At 42.8% G+C, this 22818-nt stretch overlaps 1 protein-coding gene across 1 annotated transcript in view; it reads right to left on the minus strand.

Moving 5' to 3' along the window:
• VEGFA (vascular endothelial growth factor A) overlaps positions 1 to 20895 on the minus strand; it is a 118972-nt gene extending 98077 nt beyond the window's left edge. Inside the window, exons 1-2 of the transcript XR_006416378.1 lie at positions 20885 to 20895; positions 4329 to 4333 (exon numbers count right to left, since the gene is read on the minus strand). The gene's annotated coding sequence lies outside the window, so the exon portion shown is untranslated. The remainder of the gene's footprint in view (positions 1 to 4328; positions 4334 to 20884) is intronic.
• Positions 20896 to 22818: the final 1923 nt, after the last annotated feature.

A 22818-nucleotide genomic window follows, 5' to 3' on the forward strand; every position in this document is an offset into this window, starting at 1 on the left:
AAATGTAGTTTCCCCGGCACAGCTCACATCAGAGGTGCAGCCAGAGCTGCCCTTCCTCCATTTATCCCAGGTAGAGCAAAAAGGAAATTAAGTGGAAAGAGAGAGGCAATGAGGGCCTCCATCTCTGGTTGGAACACAACCCATTCATAGTCCGAGGGCTCAATGCTAATGGGCAGCCTTCCTACAACTCTAATAAATAATAGTGTCCAAAAATGCCCAGCAGACAAGGAAAAGCCTGTCTGGCCTTGGGACTGCATGTGATGGAGAAGGCTTTGACTTCTTTGGCAAGTGTGCATGACATACTGGGTTCACTGGATGGCCAGAACTACGCAATGGTAATCCATGACCTGGTAACCTCATGTCTGGACTAATGTAATACGCTTTACACGGAGGTGCCCTTGAAAACAGTCCAGAAACTTGAGTTGGTACAAAAGAGGGCAGCCCCTCTGTTGACAGAGATGGGCAGATATGAGCATAGAAGCCCTGCCCTTTATCAGCTACATTGGTTACCCATTGAAGTCTGGTTTTTATTCATACAGTGATTGGCTGCTGTGGATTCACTGTTATTACATTGTGTATTATTATTATTATTATTATTATTATCATCATCATCATCATCATCATCATCATTTATTGTTTAATGGTTGGTCATTTTATTTGAATTTTTATACGCACTGTGGATATGTTAATAGTTTTATGTTTGATGTGGTTTTGAATATTTGTACACTGTTCTGAGATTGTCTACTATAGAATAGTATATAAAAATGTTAAATAAATAAATGATCCATGGAAGTTCTCGAATGATTCCAGGAAATCTGCCCTTGTATATTATGGCAGGATAAATGGCATTGAGAATGGTCATAGCAGGTATGACCCAGTAGGTATGTAGGTGACATTCTTATCAGAGCTGGTGTTGAAGATTATATGAGGGATCGATGACAAAGGGAGGGGTAACCCATGATAGATAGATATTGTCTCTTTTGCCACCATCCCAAAGAGAAGACTATTTTATCTTCCCAATTTTATTCTGCTGTGACAGCTTTCCCCTACCTGGTGCCCTCCACTTGCTTTGGACTACAGTCCCCAGCACCCCTATCCAACATGGCCAATGACCAAAGATAATCATAGTCTATAACACTCAGAGGACATCAGTTTGGAAAGGGAAGCTATCTTCAAGGCTCTGTCTTCTAGAAACATCTTTCTCGGAAATGTGATCCTGAGGGACACCTGGAATCCACTTGTGAAAACAGGCCTTTCACTTTTGTAAAGTGAGGAGCTGGTGAGCAGTTCTTCCCATTTTTGTAATAAAACTGTTGCTGGCTCTGCCTCTTAGAGCGGGTGATCAAAAGATATGGATTGCTTCTTTTCCTTACTGCAGGGTAACTGGGAGAAGTGGTCCATACTGTGTCACTCTCCAGTGCACAAAATAATTTCAGCAGAAACCAAGAAACAGGACTTAGCAGGTCAAGCTTATTACTCAGAACTACATTCTGTTAATGAGTTCTGTTGAGTAGGCCCCACTGAACTAGATGGGGTTTACTTCTAAGGAGACACATGTAGGCTTGTACTTAATGTCTTCTTTGGACCTTCAAAACTTATTTTCCATGACTAAGTCTAACAGTATCAGAAAATCAGTTTTCTTGAGGTTCTTGGGCAGTCAACCTCTGTATAAAAAGAAAACTTGGTCCGTCGTTATGAGACTTGGAATAAAAAATAAGCACTTACAATCAGCAGAATTAGATCTAGAGCCAAGAATTAGATCTAGAGGTTACTAAATAAATTCTCAGGAAACCACAAAGTGCCCATGAGTAAATTAGGAACCAAATAGCAAGCCAGTTCTCTCAGGTACATTCCTCATATGAAATTGTCCATGAAAGTGGATTTAAATGGGCACAGAGATTAATATGGTGGTGCTTGGTCTTTTGTTCAGACCTGCACATGGCAGAGGAAATTTAAAATCCAAATAATCTAGCAAATAGTTTTCTGTCCACCAAGAGGTGATGTCTCTGCAAAGCCTCAGTGTAATCCACAACCACCTCTTCTAAAATTACTCCCATGGCTTTACTTGGCTGGTTTTCTGTTTCATTTGGATCTTGATATTTGCTACAACATTTTGTACCGAGAAAAGCAGTCAATGTTAAATCAGTTCATGTATTTGCATGAATTCAGACAAAAGTAATGAGACTCTCAGTTGTTTCATTTTGTTCCAGTTCTAACAAAAACTACCATTCTAGAGACAGCTATGAGCTTTTCCAGGAATCTGCTAATGTGGATGATGTGAACCAGGAAGTAATGAAGTAACGCCATGTCTTGTATGGCATGTGTTATTTCTACCCTCTCTTGCCACTGCAGCCCAGTTATAGTGGTTGCTGAGAGTTGTTATGGCACAATGGTGTGCAGTCTCACCTTCCTCACCTTGAGTCCAAAGCAAGTTACTTCTGTGTAAATGTGCATAGGAGCCTGATAATGCAAACAATGCAAGCTTCCTCAATCCCGTTTTGTTTGTATGAGGCTTACCCCCAGGTTAGATGCACAGCACTGCAGCCCAAAAGTGAATGGTGGTTGAGGGAATTTCCAGTACAAATTTTACCTCAGCAATATATTTACTTGGGTACACAGTAAGCCACTCTTTCGCATCCTCACCCACTACCAGACTATAATGAATAAATAATATTGGGCCTACTTTCCAAGCTGCTGTAATGATAACTAATAGAATGGGTGGAAACCATGTCTAAACAATTTAAAGGATTAAATAATCATCATCATCAATAATAATAATAGTAACAATAGAAGAAAAATGAAGAGAGGTTTGTAATTTTTTATTTTTTCCAGCAGTGACAGAGAAAAGAACCATATCACTATATAACCATCTTTGCCATAAAATGACCTAATGTGGTGATTTCTGGAAAAGGAAGTATCTAAAATGTATCTAAAATGAGGTAATTGTTGAAAAGGAAAATGAAAGCAGGGTTCAAGAGGGTTAAACTCCTTCAAAAGTCTTGGAGACAATTTAAAACCACAATAGTGAAGGCTCAGGGAGGAGGCGTACCATAGGGTAGGGAAAGCACCATGAAGTCCAAGATGTCACCAGCATGGTTCACAAGGAATGTCAAGGAAGACAATGGAGAGAAGTCTTCCTTCAGCAAATGGAAGCCTTGCCCAGATGAGGAAAACAAAAGTGGAACATAAGGTTGCACAAGAAGATGCAAGCTGACAATAAAAGAGGAGCCTATCACTTGATGAACATATAGCAGCAAGCCCAACAATTTTTTAAAAACATTAAATACAGAATTATCCATAGTGTGGAGACACATTTTTCTCCTTGTCTCACATTACGGGATGTTCCAGAAAGTTGGATGGTAGGAAATTCAAACAGATAAAAACAAGTACTTCTTACATAGTACATGGTTAAACTGTGAAATTCACTGCCACAAGAGGTCACCAATTTGGACAACTTTAAAAGGGTATTGGACAAAGTCATGAAGAAATGTCTATCAACAGCTGCCAGTTTGGATGGCTATATCAGAGGCAGGATGCCCAAGTACACCAGCTACAGGGGACCTTGAGCAGGAGGCCACTGCTGCACCCATATCCTGCCTGGGGGATCCTGTGTGGACAGTGTTGCACTAAACGGACCCTAGAGCTGATGCAGCATGGCTCTTCTGACGTTCTTACGGTTGTAGCTCCATGGCAGAGCATCTGAAGTGAAAGATCACTTTCTGCCCAAAGGCCTGGAGGGCGACTGCCAATCAGAGCAGAGCACTCTGGCCTAGAGATTGACAGAATGCCAGGCAACTTCCTGAATAAGGCTAGAATCCTGCACATTGGCTGTTTTCCTCCCTTTTGGTTGTATCCAGCGGCATCCACCTGTCAGAGGAATGGACAACACAGACTGAATAGATTTTCCTTCCCACTGCAGCCCCTGGAATACCCTCCAAATCTGCCCTGGAGAACTGCAAGGGGGAGGAGAGTAAAGAGAAATCCTGATGCATGAACACAGGTTCATTTATGTGACATTGGATGGAGCTCATTGAATTAAATAGGATGCACAGCCGAATTCTTGGAAGTCAGTGCAGCTTATGCCAAAGTTTGTGTGAATATGGTTTGGACTCTGGGTGGTGTAATTTTGCTTTGGATTTTAGCCTGTATTACCAACATGAAAAGGCTCACACTTTTACTAAAGAGCCTTTGGCTACTGGGCAGTATAAAAATGAAGCAAACACACACACACAGTAGTATAAATTGATCTTTAAAGTACAGTGACTTTTGAAGTTATAGGTTGTTCAACAAGCAAAAGTCCAGAGTATACACATCCCAAACAGTATGACTAATTCTGCCTTGTAATCTGAAGAGCCTGGGACATTCCACAAGACTAATAACTTGTGGATTTCATATGGAAAGCTGTATTTTCATTTTCAAGATTTTTGATCAGTGGCTTTCAAAGAAAAACCTGATTGTTTTCCAGCTTGGCTTAAACACAAGTTCAGGAGTGAAATTATTTTTGAGAAATGACAGGCTTTAATTAAATAAGACTCTTTTCACAGAATTCCATCTCCTGTGAGAGTATCTGAATTTTGAATTTCTAATATGAGAGAGATATCAGGAACATAGAAAAATAACTTCAATCCTTTTGGTACCAATGTTGTTTCATAACCCACATTACACTCTGATCCCATGTGAGAGACCCTAAAATTTAGCCCAGCACCAGAAAAACCACTGGATTCATTAGATTTTCCAGCTTATAAGGAACATGGGCCAAAGGGCAATCACTTTCTAGGAAAGGGTAAGTTTCCATTTCAGTCATTCAGAGGAACTTCCATTCATTCACACACCAAACAGCATCGTAAAAGAGCATAATTGTGCAATATCAGTAGATGTTTAGGAGTATTTGAACCAAAGCAGAAACACATATTCATTTGTACCTTTTCTGCTGAACTTCTACAAGCAGGTTTAACTACAGATTGCTGTTTTCAACTGCTTTGCCAACGCTCCCTCTGGTGTGATAGAAGTAGAAATACACCCAGCAGTTCCTGCATTTGCCACCATTATCAGCCCTAAGTGTGCACACCAATATAAGTTGCATGGAACATAGTGGGGGGAATGTGTTATGTAGGGCTGCATAATGCCAAAGTGCATATTAGAATGTACATTATGCTAGCTGGTGGTCTCTCTTGACAGCATTAGGAAAACCTTTTAATCATATGTGGCTATGCTGTAAGTGCATTATAAAATTCAGGCATAGCTTTTCAATCAAATTGCTGTTTGAAGATTTATCTTTCAGCTAGCAAGTACAGATTTTTAAAGGTATTACTTAAGATGGACTTTGCTTGCTCCACTCAAGAGTTACTTACTAATTGAAGACCACTGGTCCTCCTTGTTATCCACAACTTCCTGGACATAAACTTATTTCAAGCTTTTCATTCTCACCAACACATATGTACAGGATATTGTCACTTTGGACCCTTTGGACACAACCATATGTATGAAAACAAGGCTTTCTGGAACTCATTTGGCATAGGACAAAGTGAGGTTATGCTCAAGTGCTCTTGCAGCATATCTGGCTTGCAGGATAGCGGTTTATAGTGATCCTTACTAGCAGCCTGCTTCAGACTGGAACTGTTAATCCCAAGCCAAACTGAGATTCAGATAGATTCAGGATTCATCAAAGGAAGAAAAGGAAAGGCCCTCTGAAATGAATCTTCTTCCATCAGAAGACAGAGTCAAAGGCAATGAGATTCCCAAAATTAGTGCCTTCCCCCCAAGATTTTTGTGTAAGAAAAATGCTGGAGAGGGGACTGGACAAAGAAGAGCTGTAGCTTTGTGACTGACAGTTCAGGTTTCTAACCAGGGAATAACTTTCCTAGGCCTCTCCTTTACATGTCCATTCACAGTGCATTGTAGAGTGATTTAGACAGGATTTATCCGTGGATTTTCCTGTGCCATGGTAGAAAGAGCAGGAATGGTGCTCAGGGCTTAGAGAAATGGCTTCATTCGAGAGGCAGCACTCACTGGAGAAGCCTGTGCTCACGGTGACCTGTACAGCGAGTAGCTGCCACCGACACAACTCCCCAAGCAGGTCTCTAGGGTTCCACTGGGTCCCCACAACCTAAGCCAAGCTGCACCATCAAGAGCGAGCCACATTTTCCAGCCCAAAGGACAAATTCCATTTTTGAGAAGGTCTGGAGAGTTAGAAATCCAGCTCCCTATTCATTTTTTCCATGTTGTCTACTCATCGTGTCTATACAGATGTAAGCATAACCAGCTTGTCTGTTCACAGCTGAGCAACACACACTGGGACAAGGACAGACAGTCAACATAACCTACATGGCTGTTGTTGTGAGAACAAAATGGAGAGGAAGAGAACATTATAAGCTCTTTTGGGTTCAAGGAGGAGGAAGAGGAGGAGCAGGAGGCAACAGAGAAGAAACCCTCTGTATGTCTAGCAGAACTGAAACACTCAGTTGAACTTACAAATGATATCCCACATATCAATCCTCTGCACATCTCCTCAGAAGTACAGATTGAACAGCATGTGTACTGTCATGGAAAGACTCACTCAGGAGCAGTGTGTCTACTGACAAGTAAGCAGGAGGTGTTACTGCTCAGAAGTCAGCAGGACAAGTCTGAGAAGAAAGCAGGACTGAATCACCCAATGGTTTGTCTACATCATAATGGGTATCCTCTGAACCAGTCTGATCCAAATCCATCTGTTTTCTCAGACACCAGATCAAATCTAGTCTTTGGTGTCCACCCACACTTTATTTATTTAGGCAGTGTGGGGGACTCAAGTCGCATGATTCGCTCCCAAGTCTAACTCAAGTCACGTCAACTCGGCAAGTGACTCAACTCAACTTTAGTTTTATACATTTTTTACAATCAAGTCACTGTGCTTGTACATAGTATTGGTCTCCCTTTTGAAAAGAGAAACTGCATTTTCCCCTAAACCAGAAACATGCTATAGACATACAAAACCAGTTCAAGCTGAGTTTGTAAAGTGGGAAGGGATGCTTGAGGATTTCATTCATTTTGAAGCAAACTGACTGGATCAGCACCTTCCAGATTGTAACTGTTAATTTTTAGAACCACTTCTCCATATTTGCTTATACAGGACTCATCTCAAATGTACCAAAATGGATATTAAAATGTATACCTTAGGATAAAATGCATATGTAAATGCATATTTCTGAGAATGCATTCAAAATTTTAAATGAATGTGCATACATTGTTTCAAGCCATTATATATTTTTGCAGAAACAGAATAGAACAGACTTGCGAATAAGCACATGTGAAATCAAGAGATCCCAGAAACAGAATGATCCACCTACTCTTATTGTGTGCAATGACAGCATTTTTCTATTTTGAAAATGCTATTTCTGTACACAGGCGAAGTCATAAACCATTATCCATCTGGCTTCTCCAGGGGCCATTTTAATACAGCTCTTTTCTTTGCACGTTTTACAAATTATAGCAAAAGTTGACCAGAAGCATAGCACATCAATATTGAAAGCTAGAACCAAAACAGTAAGACTATGTAATATTTTCCATTCAATAACAAAGTATTGTGCTGTTAGGTACCATCCATTTTCTGTATGAGCACAGAAAGTTTTGAGAAATATTTTAGAACTTTTAACTAAAGCCAATACCCTTAGAGTTCTCTGTGTGTGATAACAGCTAAGACACAGAGATGGTTCAGTTCTTTTGCAAAGAACTTGTGTGTGTTTCTAAGGACATGAAACATTTTAACTAACAGTCTCATCATTCCTTGTACCAGCAAATTCTGAGGTAGCTTTTCAGTCCTAATTATTGCATACCTGCCCTTTCGCTTGGGTACCGCGAACATGTGCACACGCTGGTCATCGGGCTTTTTTCCCCGTCTTGGGTGCATGTAGCCATAAGGGCTGGGGGTTGGTTAGGCAGGGGTCAAGCACACTCCACTTCTAAAGGAAGGCTTTGCTTATTAAGCATCTCCTGGGTGAAATGCCTGCTTGTTCCACTTTTAAAAAATATTTATTTAGGTTTGGGTTTGGCCTCGGTTTTCCTTTTAGCAAGTTTCCGGTCAGTCTGTCTTTTGTGGGGTTGACATCTAACATCCTGGAGCAGCTGACAGGTTTATTTTGTACTTCCGCTGTTCGTTTATTAATTAGCACACCACCGTGCCATTCTCTCTAATAGCCTTTTCTGGGTTGGAACTTGTGCTGCCTGTCAGAAAATACGCATTCTTCAAAGACTGGGATTGCATTGTTGCCTGCAACAATTCAGCCAAAGTGTTTAGTTATTCATCATTGTCGTATCCTGCTAATGAACTTGTGACATCAGAGAGCTCCATAAAGGGCCTGCTGCTTGAATCAATTAGTGTGAGACATCACACGACAAGCTTCCAAAGGGGTGGCAGTGGGAGAAGCAAATTATATAAGAATTCTGTAATAAGACATTTTGCAAACTTGAAGTCAATTGTTTCATTTTTCTTGTTTTGGTTACACACTTGTGGTTCCAATAAAATTGGATTGCTGCACTTCATTTATTAAAATCATGAAGTCTCACTAAACACTTAGACACTGTCAGTGTGGAGAGGAAGGAAGCCAGATTTGGAGGCATTTAGAAGGATCTGGGCTCTCTAATGAGAAGAAGTAACAGAAATGAGCTGCAGCAATCTAGGATTAGGGGGAAGGGGGTGGGGGTGCCTTTCAGGTTGATATGGGTCCAGGAACACCGTTCTTAGAATCATAGAATAGTAGAGTGGGAAAGGGCCAAGAAGGCCATCAGGTCCAACCCCCTGCTGCTGTCGGTCGCCAATTTACACCATCCCACTCAGATGGCTGTCTTGAACCTGTGATGCCTGAAAGTTGATGCCATTTACAAGGCTAAATCCTAAAGTGGCCCCTAACTTCTCTACCTGATTTTTAAGAAGGAGTACAACCCATACAGAACAGGTTGACTCTCCCTTGGCTAGGAGAACAGCCCACCAACATCTCCAGAGCATTTGGATTACGCGTCAGTTCATTAGCCTTCCTCTAGCGCATTCCTGGCTCCAAGCACCATTGCGTACTTACCTGGCTTCTCTGGGATCAAATGGAAAGGAGAAATAGAAGTGGGTGTATGTGGCATATGATAATGAAGAGCTCTGTAGCAACTTAATTACTAATAAATTTAGATTGAAATACATCTTGAAGTTGCAGTATTGTCAATTTTTGATAAAGAACAATGGAGATGTTAAAATTTGTTATTAAAGAATTAATAACAATTTTATTAACAGCTGCAAGATTAATTATAGCAATGAATTGGAAAGTAAAACATGATTATCAATTGGGTGATTGGTACAGAGAAGTGTGGAATATCCATTAATGACAAATTAACTTGTGATATTAAAAAGAAAGAAAGCTATATAAATAGGAATAATTTTGATGATAACTGAGAACCATTTATTGCGTGTGTGCTGATAAAAAGGAAAGGATTTGAACCTCCACAAGAGTCACTGCAATTTTGGAAAGGGGACAGAGTTTCTTGACAGTGTAAATGAGTTGGCATGTACCTAAAGTTCCCAGTGGTGGGATGCACAGCATTGTTATATTATACTATGATGATAATTGTGTTTGTGTGTGTTGTTTTTTCTTTAGCTGTGTGGTATTTTAGCTGATACTTTTGGTAAAAACTTAAACATCATTTTTAAAAGTACTAACAAATTCATTATGACACATGTCTTCATAGACTGGAGTGCTTTTCATTAAACACATGAAGTGGACTAGAGTCCGTATAAGCGCCTGGGCCCCATAAAATCATCAGTATTTAAGTAACGCAAGATTAATTGTTGGTTTTGCTCCAACAGGCTAATGAGGCTTACCCCTCTGAAAATTAGCATATTGATTCCAGACAACATATTTGTATTGTATTGTATTTTATTGTGTTGTAAGCCGCCCCGAGGCTTCGGCAAGGGGCGGCATAGAAATGTTATAATAATAATAATAATAATAATAATAATAATAACAACAACAACAACAACAACAACAACAACAACAACAACAACAACTCTCCCAGAATCTTCAAGTAGCATGGGAGGCACAACCTATAGCCCATGCCGTGGAACAAAGTTAAAGTCTACCATTAAAACCTTCCCAGGAACCTGTCAGATAGGCACAGAGCCACCAGAATGTGGACACTGCCACTTCCAATCCAGCAGCCACTCTGGTTGAATGCCATGAAAGGTGTCAATAAATCTAAGAGAACAATCAGGATTACTCTCCCCCAGATTATCTCCTAGTGCAGATTGTCAACCAGGGCAACCAAAGCATTTTCCATGCCAAATTTGAGCTGGAAACCAGATTGCCTTAAAGTCAATCAATTCTTTATTCGGTCATTGATCAGCCAATAAATAACACACAACATTACAATTAGTTAAAAATAAGGAAAGTACAGTATGAATAAAATTACAATAATTAAGATAAAGAAAATAAAAGTATTCTGGTGGAACCTAACAAGTTGAAGTCAGGGAGGGAGCTGGCTTTTGCTTGGTTCAGTTGCTTGCATCATTGCCCCTCATCCACTGAAGACAAAACAAGAAGTGTTTATTTTAGAATGCTACAATCACCACCTCCTCCACCCAACCAGGCACTCCCTCTTTGCTAACTTAACTTAGCCAAGAAGGCCAATAAGTGCACCTCTCTACACACTTTCCTACATTCTCAGTAGGGATCTGTGAATCAGCTAAACTTTAAGTTCTCCAAAGTTCTTCAAATTCCACCCCAGAGCTGGCTCTGCCTCATGTCCATATCAGTTTCTAATCTTGGTATGTGCGTGTGTGATGGAGGTGGGGGTTCTTTTTGCACAAAAGGTCCACTTTCCTCGGTGTAGGACTGGGGAGGAAAAATCACTCACCTCTTTTCTAAAGAAATGCCTCTTCCTATGAGCGCCATTGGACACTCAAGTCCTTTGTGCAAGCCATCCTCTGGTTGCTCCAACTCACTGAAGTTGGGCAGAGTGCTACTGGAAAGAAGGCCTTCTCCGTTGTGCAGCTCAGTTCATAGAACATGATCCCCACTGAGGCTTGTCTGGTGGGTCCCTGCATCATTATCTTCGCGACACCAAGCAAAGACATTCTTTGTTCTCCCAAACATTTTAGACTTAGGCTGAAGACTTTAACTTCCCACTTATAATGTACTTTTCTCTCCTGCTATTGTTCTTATTTGTTGTGTATGGTGCTGTCATTCTTTAAACTTCATGCAGTTTGCCCATAGAAGTTCTGTTATAGGGAGAGATGAAAGTATATTAAATAAATGATAAATAATAAAATATAGAAAGAATTGATTCATTTATTTAAAACTTTTATACCCTGTCCACCACTTTGGCATCTCGGGATGGCTCACAACAAAGTATTAAGTAACAGTTACAGCAATAAAAACATTCAATAGCCATATAAATAGTAATAGTTTAATATCAAAAAGAAGACACTCATATTAATAAATTTGCATTAAGATGAAACAATCTTAATTCATACCAAGGCCTAACAAAAGAAAGGCAAAAACAACATTCACATAGCTGCAAAAGAACGCATTTTATTCCAGACTCATCAGTAACAAGCTTGGAGCAAGAACGCACCCTGATGCTCCCAAAGCACTTTCAACTGCTGGAGTGGAAATGAGGCTGGCAGGAAGAGAGACCAGATCTCACAGGACTTGCAGCTGCATCATCTCTAAGCGTCTTATGCACCAGCAGCAGCCTTGGGACCTGGAGCCAGTCTGTCGCTGGCACATGCACCTGTGATTGTGACCGTCTGCGTGCCATTTGCATTGTTTTCCCCTGTATGGTAGCCTTTTCCCATGTGCCAAGTTCACTGGGTGGAAGGAATCCAATTAATCCCTTCAGCTGATGGAATTGCTTCCATTGGTGAAACAGAGAGCCACGCAGTTCCCTCCGCCCACGGCAGTCTCTCGCAAACTCTCCAAGTCTGTTCCAGTCATTTGGGAGACCCTCTGGAGCAGCATCTATGGAGCAAACAGGACAGCAGTAGAAAGGAGAGGAGAGAGTCCTGCTGCACAAACAGACATCTGCTCCCTGTGACACTGGACTCAACCCATATTGCCTGAGTCACCAGTGTTTACGGTGACACAAGCCTCCTTCGGCAGGAACTCATACGCAGTGCAGCAAATGGGATATTTGTCTGATTTTCGGTTACATTTGTTTCTATTTCAACAAATCCTTTTGCATTTATTTTGTCTTGAAACCTTCTGATAGTTTTTAACCTAACCTTTATGTTATTTTTACATATTAGCTGTGGTTCAGAACATGCATGGAGGGGGGGAGAATAATCCAGGGCACCACTGACCAGAGACAGCATACTGGCCAGTGTAGAAGCGTACAAATCAATATAGATACATAATCTATATTAACATATGAACATTGGTATTCATTTTGTCTTCTTTCGTCTTCTTTTTTATGATGTTTTTTTCTCCTTTGTGGTGGAAAGGTGCCCAACTTACTAATGGCTAAGCAAAAGAGTTCAAATTCTTCAGAGACAAAGCCACGAGACCTGCCTATGGACAACCTGCCCTGCTTCTCAGAAGGGGCCACTGGGCACCTGCACAGGAGGGCAGAGATAATGCAATATCACCATGTAGTTCCTAGAGCAGAGGTGGAGCACCTCAGGACTGGTGCCCAAATCTGACCCCAGTCCAGCCCCTGAGGTTCCACCAAAGGCCATGCTCCCTTCTGCTGGCCCCACTCTTTTGCTATGACCCAAAGACTTGGTGGCTTCTGGGCTTTGTGCACTTTCCCCCCCAGGATGGGACACCATTTCTAAGGTTTAATTACTGTCAGTCAGAGCTTTACAATATAACATGCTGATATTTCAAGTAATTTTGTCCCCACCCTTTTTCCTTCAGGCTCCACCACCACCATGCAAAAGCTTTGGTGAAATGGATCTCAGTGCTTAGGCTGACCATGGTTCGGTCCCTGCTGTGGAGCTGGCTTTGTAGAGAGAAAAGTCTCGTATGGGATGGCCATTAAATCACACTGCTATAGGCTAAGGAAGTGGGTATGAGCCTGCTTCCTCCCTAAAAGCATTTATTGAGGGAGCAAGCCACCCAATCCTTCTAAATGGTATTATCCCTTCAGAAGAGAAGGAAGGAGAGACGAAATCACAAAAGAACACTTAATCAAGCATAGAGTAAGGTTGGTGCACGCTCGGTTGTTGGTGTTACTTTTGTGGATATCTGTGTGGTTGTTATTGTTTTCTTTAGCAAGGAAGCCTAATATATGATACAAGTAGCATCTGGTATTTCTGGCTGATTTAGGCCCCATCTTAACTTCAAGCCGTCTGCTCCATGCACCATTCTTGTGGTGGGAACAGATGCAATCACCTCTTCCATTTTCCATCAAAGAAAACAATTTACAGTGGAGCCTTATACTTCAGACTTAATTCATTTCAGGAGGCCGTTTGAACTCTGAATTGTTTGAAGTCCGAAGCAATGTTCCCCATTAGAAATAATGGAAAGTGAATTAATCCATTCCCAGACCCAGAACAATACCCTAAACAATAACAAAAGGCACTCACTGAAAAGACACTGAGAATGATTGAAAAGGCACTGAAAAGAAGATGGAATAAGCACCGAAGGGTTTTTTCACTGCACCTGCAGTTAGTACTTAGAAGTATCATTCAACCTTTGGAACAATCTTATCTAGATTTTAGCATTCAAACTCTGGGGCATGCAAAGTTCGAAGCACAATATATTATGCAAGCAGTTTTTGGTATTTCTGGCTGATTTAGACCCCATCTTAACTTCAAGCTGCCTGCTCCATGCACCATTCTTGTGGTGGGAACAAATGTGGTCACCTCTTGCTTTTTCCATCAAGGAAAACAATTTACGTTGACAGGGCCATTTTCAGGCTGAGGCTCAGATTGCAGTGAAATTGTAGGCCTGTAAAATAGTTCCAATTCATGCACACTCAATTGTTGCACACAAAACACAAATAAAGAAAGCATGCCTCCCTCCAGGTCCAAGGCCAGTTTCGGAGAGCCTTCGATCCTAACCCCAACTACCATGTCTGATGGTCACTCAGCTTCTTTAGCTTACTGGACCATCAGATATGGTGGTTCATGAAGGCTCAGAACAGCATGGTAAGTGGAACTAGGGATAGGAATCAATGAAACAGCACGGGAATCTCTATTGGGCAAACAGCCACTCCATACTATTTTGGTGAGAATCTGAGAATTCATGCTGAAGTTAATATCCCTTGGTTATTACACTCCACTGAAGCTGAATTCAATCAGTCCATTATCATCTTCATATCGGAGCAGACGCGACGCACAAGGAATATTCCTCCCTGTGCGGTGGAGTTGTGCTGGGCTACACAGAATCTGCAGTTCCCTCCCCAGTCACTGATCAGCTCATGCCCCCTACCCAAACAGGACTGCTGGCCCTTTCTTTTGACACCCTAAGCCAATTCAATATTAAGGCTTTTTGCACAGCTTCTGGCAGCAGCATGTCTAGCAATCTGGAAATTAAGTACTGAGCTTATTTTTAAGGAATTGGTTCAAGAGTATTAGACAGCTCAGGCTAGCTTTTCAAAAGGGGTGAGTCACATTAAAATCTGTGGAAATTTGTTTTCTTTTTATCCAGCCCACGAAAGCCACCGCACAAGTTCTTAGCTCATTTGCATCTTGCTTTAGCTTGTCTCCTGTTTATCCTCACAAAAGCCCTGAGATATAGGTTAGGCTTAGAGTCACTGACCTATACAAAGTCACCCAGTGAGCTTCACAGCCAAGTGGGCACCAGCACATGGATCTCCAGAGTCCCAGTCGAGTGATCTAACCACTACACCACACTGGCTCTCACAATGACTCTGTTCATTGTTCCTTGCTGGTTTTGTTACTTGGGGCTGCAACTGTTGTGGTTGGGATTTAATAAGCATTGCAAAACGAAATAAAAAGGAGGAAGACTACCCTTGTGATGTAGTTTTCATTCAGCTAGGTTGGTTACTCTGTTTACTGGACTGACTTTCTCTTTCTCTTTTGTAGATAGTAATTGAAGGTGCCTGTGCATGTTTAGAAAGGAAAATGTCATACGACTCCCACCGTCCCCAGCCAGCAGGGTAGGACTGAGCATGCTGGGGGCTGTGGAAGTTTTTCTGTCTAAACATGCATAGGATTGCACCCTGAGAAGCTCTGTAAGCCCAGGCTTTGATCTCTCTGGGGCACAGCATTCACCCGGTCCCTAAACCCACTAAACAGCCATAGCACTAATCCTATTAACCTGCAGGAGTATCCAAGGAGGAATGTACCCCTGGGTGGAGATCAATCAATACGTTCTTGCCTCAGATCCTAGTGTTCCTCTTCCTCGTCTTCTCTTTAACTGGCATTTCATTTTTATAACATTAAGCAAACCTCTTCACCAGAACAGTACATTTAACAAAAGAATACATATATAAATGAAGTTATAATTCTGATTTAGAAAGAAAAAAGTTAATGGAACTATAAATAGCAAATCCTGGCATTCTTTCAAGATTTTTTTAAAGTATAAGGTACTATAGCCAAGGCATCACTTTTGACTTGATGAATACTTCCACCTGACGGAATGTTTTTGCAAATGATGCTTCTGCTTTTTGCATTTGTGTCAGTTGAATGAGAAGCCTAGATGCAACATTCAGTTTTATAATGTCTCTCTTCTGCTTTTTATACTGTATAATCAGAATTCAAAAGTGGCATTTTCATTTTAAGGCTGTTTTCCTGTATGTTGTCTGTAAATGTAATAGTAGGTATGATTTTACTCTAAAAGTGCTCTTAGCATCCCTGGGGTAGTAGTGGTAATGATGTTAATTTTTTCAAAAACCCTTCATAATCTTTTTACATAAAGTAGTGTGAATAGCCTGAAAAAGAAAAGAAGTATTTATGAAAAATTACTGCTGGTTTTCATCTTTCCTTCCCTTTTTGAACTCATATAATTTGTCCAGCCAATTGTCCATACACACAGAAATGCTCTTAAAGCTTAAATCAGTTTCTAGAGTCTTTCTGGTAAAACTCTTTCAGTTTTCAGAGTCTTACCATTTCTGCATACAAACAAACACAAAATTTTGAAGGGAGCTAAGAGCAGCAGCAGCAACAAGGAACTACAAAAACCATCTCCTGCTATTCTTATCCAGCATTTGTGGGGGGAGGAAGGTAAGTTTCTACACATGCTGCTGACCATAACCCTTGTATTTCCAGTCTGGCTCCTGCTTTCAGGATGACTCAAGCAGAACAGAATGTACCGCATAGCACACAGGAAGAGAAGGAGAGACAGTACTACAGGGGAAGAGTAAACTTCTGTTTAATAAGGACCATCAATCCTTAGGTCCATTTAAGTTCCAGAAGATAATTTCCTCTTCCAAGCACTTGGCCCTGTTCTCTCCAGTGGCTTCTTGTTCCCAGGACAATAGCTGTTGCAAATTTTGAAAAGCAAGGAAATGTTTGGCATCACATAGGAAAAACAAAGATACAGATCAGTCACTCAGGCGAATCCCTGAATATCTTTTCTTAATTTCTTTTCATTTGGAAAGAAATAGAGAAAGGATAGTTACTACAGCTCAAATCATTTAGAAAAATGATTCATTTTGTAACAGTTCCTATACCACCAGGCAATGAAACCTTTCCTATGCTGGGGTTTCCAGTTGTGTTCAGCCTCCAGCATCCAGCCCCCAACATCCCCTAGCATGTTGGAACGTCCAAAGTTCGGGAAGGTGGGCCTTTGCTCATTTTATAAAATAATGAAAACTCTGGATTTCCTGGATGGACTAAGAGTAACCAATACATGCTAAAGGAGAGGGGGTCACAATACCCAGGAAGATTGTAATAAGCTGCTAACACATCACTCGCATACTTGGGAACTCACACTGCCTCAGAACTGTTGGCGAACTAAAACTACCAGCTAGCGAGCTATTTCCTTCCCCTTTGAACAGTGTAAGAAGCACCTTGCACTAAGGATGGGCAAGAATTTCATTTTGGTTTATGTGTTCTTATTCAAACTTAATTAAATGATGTCTTTGTAAATGTGGGAAAGCAAAATGGACCGATTCCTCCATTCGGGCTCAGGGCCATGAGTGCTTAGCCTGTCCAAGCCTGGCTTTGAATCCCCGGGTGTTCCCCCGCACTTCAGCGCTGGCTTTGGGTTCCCAGCCACCTCTTCTTTCCCCAACAGGCTTCTCATGATAAATAGCTGAGGAGTGGGCAGGCAGAACAGGGTTCTCTCTGTGCCAGGTATAGCTGGACCTGAGGATGGTGATGAGCGTAGGCGAGTGAGAATTTCATCTGGCTGGTTTTGGATAAGAACTTAAAAACATTCACAGATATTACCACCAAAAGATGGAATAACTCAGAGTTTTAAAATTCTCAAATTCTTAAATGTATCCCACACTTCACCCAAAGTGGCAGTTCTGTCCATGCTTACATTGAGCACCTGTCAAGGTACACCTGTGTTTGCACCTGTCTTCACTCCTCCACATAAACAATTAGCAGCCACTGAAAGACCTTTTGGTGCTCAAGTGCAAGCTGACATCATTTTGTCAAGGAGATGCTTTATCTCAAGTCTGTCCCTTCACTAGATCTCCAGTTACCTCTGATTTGCTATATTCTCTTGCACAAGGGATCCTTGGAGAGCTTATGCAGACATTTTTCCTGGATATGCAGGGCAATACCAGCAACTAGATTTGAGTGGGGCTGCCACTGCCTGCTGGAGATACAACTATTAGAGGGATCCCCTTTTTCAAAGTCCCCAGGAAGGCTAATTTTTTTTCCTCTTTCTTCTCTTCTTTTCTTTTCTTTAACTGCTTTTATAATTTTATTCTGTTTAATCTGTTTTTATGGAGTCGTCCCTGGCCATGTCGATGTTTATGTTTCCTGGAGAGCGTGTGGGCGCTGCCATTGGCGTGGTCATGGGCAATGGACGTAACAGCGGTGGGGCCTTAACGTGTCCGCGTAGAAGAAGGAGGACAGATGGCTGACACCTGTCCCTCTTTCTGGTTCTTCCCCCAGCCAGAGGGTGCCAGGTAGCCTTGTCAACCGCCCCTCAGGCCTGACAGTGTTGCTGCTCAATGCCAGGTCAGTCAATAATAAATCTTCCCTCATCCATGACTTGATTGTGGAGGAGGGGGCTGACCTGGCTTGCATAACGGAGACCTGGGCAGGAGGGGGGGGATGTTGCCCTCTCTCAACTGTGCCCACCCGGGTATCTGGTTCAGCACTGTTCACGCCCAGAGAGGGGAGGGGGGGGTCGCTTTGGTTTACCGAGCCTCCATCTCTCTCACAGGACTTCCGGTCCCTTCGAGGCCAGGGCTGGAGTGCCTCTACTTGGTGTTGGGCGAACAAGACAGATTGGGGATTCTGTTGGTGTACCGTGCACCCTTCTGCCCAACAGTCTCCCTATCTGAGCTGACGGAGACCGTCTCGGACCTGGTGTTGAGGACCCCCAGGATGTTGGTCCTGGGGGACTTCAATCTCCATGCTGAGTCTGCTCTAACTGGGGCGGCTCAGGACTTCATGGCCTCCATGACGGCCATGGGGCTGTCTCAACATGTCAACATGTCTCCGGCCCGACCCATGAACGTGGACACACTCTGGACCTGGTTTTCTTGACGGGGCAGGAAGAGGGTGACCTGAGGGTGAGAAATTTATGTTTGACTCCCCTGTCATGGTCAGATCACTTCCTGGTGAGGTTTGTGCTCGAGAGCGACCTCTCCCTCTGTAAGAGTGCGGATCCGATTGTGTGGGTCCGCCCCCTGAGCCGGATGGATCCGGATGGATTCCTGAAAGCCCTGGGGGAGTTTCTGGCTGACAAGACTGGTGCTCCTGTTGAGGCTCTGGTCAAACTGTGGAACGGAGAGATGACCAGGGCTGTGGACACGATCGCTCCCAAGCGTCCTCTCCCACCGGGCAGAGTCCGCTCTTCCCCTTGGTATACACCTGAATTGCAGGCGATGAAGCAGGTTGGGAGACGGCTAGAGCGTAGGTGAAGGAAATCACGGGATGAATCTGACCAAACACACTTGAGAGCCCACTATCGGGCCTATGCTGTGGCGGTGAAGGCAGCGAAAAAGAAGTTTTTTTCTGCTTCCATTGCCTCCTCACAATGCCATCCAGAGGAGCTTTTTCGAGTGGTGCAAGGCCTGGTTTGCCCGGGTCCTAAGGAAGATCCGGTTCCACCCTCAAAGGCCTGCTGTGATGACTTTGCCAGGCATTTCAGGGAGAAAATCGCTCAGATTCATCACAAGCTGGACTCCACTAATAAATCAGAGGTTTCTGGGGAGATGCCAGTGCTGCTGTCTGGTCCAGAATTATTGGATGAATTTCAGTTATTGCAGCCCGATGATATGGACAAGGTGCTTGGACGAGTACATCCCACCACTTGCCTTTTGGACCCTTGCCCGTCTTGGTTAATAAATAATTCCAAGCACGGGATTGGGACCTGGATCTTGGAAGTGGTTAACGCTTCTCTGAGGGAGGGTCGGGTGCCTGCCCCTTTAAAGGAGGCGGTAGTCCGACCGGTCCTGAAGAAAGCGTCACTGGATCCAGAGATGGACACTAACTATAGACCAGTGGCCCACATCCCGTTTCTGGGCAAGGTGTTAGAGCGGGTGGTGGCGGGACAACTCCAAGCACTCTTGGATGAAACTGATTATCTGGACCCATTTCAGTCCAGCTTCAGACCCGGGTACGGTACTGAATCTGCCTTGGTCGCCCTGTACGATGACCTGCGCAGGGAGAAGGACAGGGGGAGTGCGTCCCTGTTGGTTCTTCTGGACCTCTCAGTGGCTTTCGATACCATCGACCATGGTATCCTTCTGGATAGGCTAGCGGGATTGTGGGTCGGAGGCACTGCTTTGCAGTGGTTCCGCTCTTATCTCAATGGCCGATTCCAGAAGGTGCTGCTGGGGGACTATGGCTCTGCACCATGGCAGCTATGCCATGGAGTACCACAGGGCTCCATTTTGTCCCCTTTGCTGTTTAACATCTATATGAAACCGCTGGGAGAGGTCATCAGGAGGTGTGGGCTACGGAATCATCAGTACGCTGATGATACCCAGCTCTACCTCTCATTTTCCACTAATCCAGGTGAGGCAGTGGCTGTGCTGAACCGGTGCTTGGCCGAGGTAATGGGCTGGATGAGAGCCAATAAACTGAAGCTCAATCCAGACAAGACGGAGGTCCTGTTGGTTGGTGGATCGGGCTTCGGAGAGGGTGGATTTGACCTGGCCCTGAATGGGGTTGCACTCCCTCTTAGGAACAAGGTCTGCAGCTTAGGAGTACTCCTCGACCCGGAGCTTTCATTGGAAGCTCAGGTGACAGCGGTGGCGAGGAGCGCTTTCCTTCAGCTTCGGCTGATTAATCAGCTGCGCCCCTACCTGGAGTACGACTGCCTGGCGACGGTGACACACGCGCTGGTGACTTCCTGCCTTGACTTCTGTAACGCGCTTTACGTGGGGCTTCCCTTGAAGACGATCCGGATACTTCAATTGGTTCAAAATAGAGCTGCCAGGTTGCTGACGGGGATGGGGCATTATGTTCACATGACTCCAGTCCTCCGACAGCTTCACTGGCCTCCCATTGAAGTCCGGGCCCAATTCAAGGTGTTGGTTATGACCTATAAAGCCCTAAATGGCTTGGGGCCTGGTTACCTGAAGGAACACTTACATCCATATATGCCCGACCACCCCTTGAGATCTGCGGGATAGGCCCTTCTCCGGGAACCCTCCGTGAAAGAAATTAGGAGGGTAGGTACTCGGAGGAGGGCTTTCTCTGCAGTGGCGCCCAATCTATGGAATGTGCTCCCCAGAGAGGTCCGCCTGGCACCATCGTTATTTGTTTTTCGGCGCCAGGTGAAGACCTTTTTATTTAAATGTCATTTTAATTGTTAACAATATTTACTTATTTATCTGGCCAGGGCGACTTCTCTTTTCTTTTATAACTTCTTTTATATCGTTTATATGTTTTTTTATTTTATATTATTAATTTTAATTTTATATTGTTATTTTTGTATTGTATTGTATTTTATTGTGTTGTAAGCTGCCCCGAAGCTTCGGCAAGGGGCGGCATAGAAATGTTCTAATAATAATAATAATAATAATAATAATAGCAGTAGGAACTCATTAATCCCATAAATCAGGAGCAGCCCTACTATTACCCCAATGACAGTGATCTTTTTCTGTAAGTGTTTCTTCAGTCCAAATATTAGCTTCCAAATGCACAAATGCATGTCTTTCAATAACGCTGGAGCCTATGAACAGATTCTGTGCTTTCTCAACTTTCTTGCCTAGTGGGCTGAAAAAGCTGCCCTACAGATATAGGTTACAACACTTGCAACTTTTTAACTTGAAAAACAGGGAAAAAGGGGAAATAATATCAGTATAGCATCATGCACAGTGTGGAGAAAATGGGTGAGGTGATACTTTTTCCAAAGGTATCTGAAATTCAGTTCCACAAGTTGCAGTGATGGCCACCAACTTAGATGGCTTTAAAAATGTGTGTACAAATTCATGGAGTGTAGAGCCTGCAATTGCTACAAATCCTGATGGCTATGCAATACCTCTAGAATCAGAGCTAGTCTATTTATCAAACAATAAGGAGCCAGTATGTTTAGCAATATGAGCTGTTTGGCTGGTGGCTGCTGCACAGATGGTCCTAGTCTTTTGTGTCCTTCTTGCAATGGCTGAGCAAGGAAGGATGCAAACATGCAGCATGAAATGTTCACTTCACTGGTCATCTGTCTCTAACAGACATGCCTTTGAACTTCCTTACCACTTTTTAAAGAATCTTTTAATATACATTCCTGGGCAAAAGCACTACTTTTAAATTGTTCTTTATTGTCTTCCACTGGAAGCTTACCAAGAAATACCAGATGGAATCCCAGTTTTAGAAGTAGATCACATAAGTATGATGAGTAAAGTAAGTAAAGCTAAGGGCTTTATTTCCACTGATTTCTGCTTCTTCTATGTTAGGCCTCCATCTTGGTGGCATTGTGCAATATCTCTTAAATACTGAGAGAGAAAACTTCCTAGAAAACAGGACTGTCCTGCTGGTGGGTTCTGTTTTATTTTAAGAACTCTTTGCTTCAAAGAGGACACCAGTGTGCATATCACACAGCAAAGACACAGCAAAAAAGTAAGGCAATTGTGCAGAAGGAAGAGCCAAGTGAAGGAAAACTATCAGTGCTCTATTGGGTTGCATGGCACAGCATGCAACAGTGACAGGACAATGTTGGACACCAAGTTACTGGGGCAGATAGGCAAGAGGATGTTGGTGTCTTGGTGTGACCTCACAATTTTGTGCAGATGGGGATGGTGTTACTTCTGCATATGAGCGATAGGTATGAGACTGCTTGAGTTCATGGCCATTGATGTTTCTTTCTGGCATGTTTCTACTATACAAGCGCTCAGAAATTTTGGATGATCCTCTTCATTATCATGTTTAGTACTGCAAACTATATTCAAGAACCAGCCACTAGCCCAATAGAAAATGGGCAAAGAAAATAAACCCCTTGCAGTTGTACTGAACCTTGAGAGAACACTGCAGGGGCAAATATGTATGAGAGAAGGGAATCATTATGTATAGGAAAATAGATGGATATGTTGGAAAATGATTGAATGTTTGTTAGGCAGGTGCCTGGCAGGAACAGTTATCAAAGAGTGAGGAGCCTCGGTGAGGAAGCATTTCAGTCCCAGTTACAAAGCATCAGCACACAAGAGAGCTGAGCAATCACGCAAGGAGCAGGTAAGTGCTATTTACTGATCCAGATATTTATCTATAGTTACATACATTACTCCCAGAATCATCTGAAACACAAACATTATCAGCTGAAGCCA

The sequence above is a fragment of the Varanus komodoensis genome, unplaced genomic scaffold (genome assembly GCF_004798865.1).
Source record: "Varanus komodoensis strain SLA01 unplaced genomic scaffold, ASM479886v1 scaffold1, whole genome shotgun sequence".
Classification (NCBI taxonomy): Eukaryota; Metazoa; Chordata; class Lepidosauria; order Squamata; family Varanidae; genus Varanus; species Varanus komodoensis.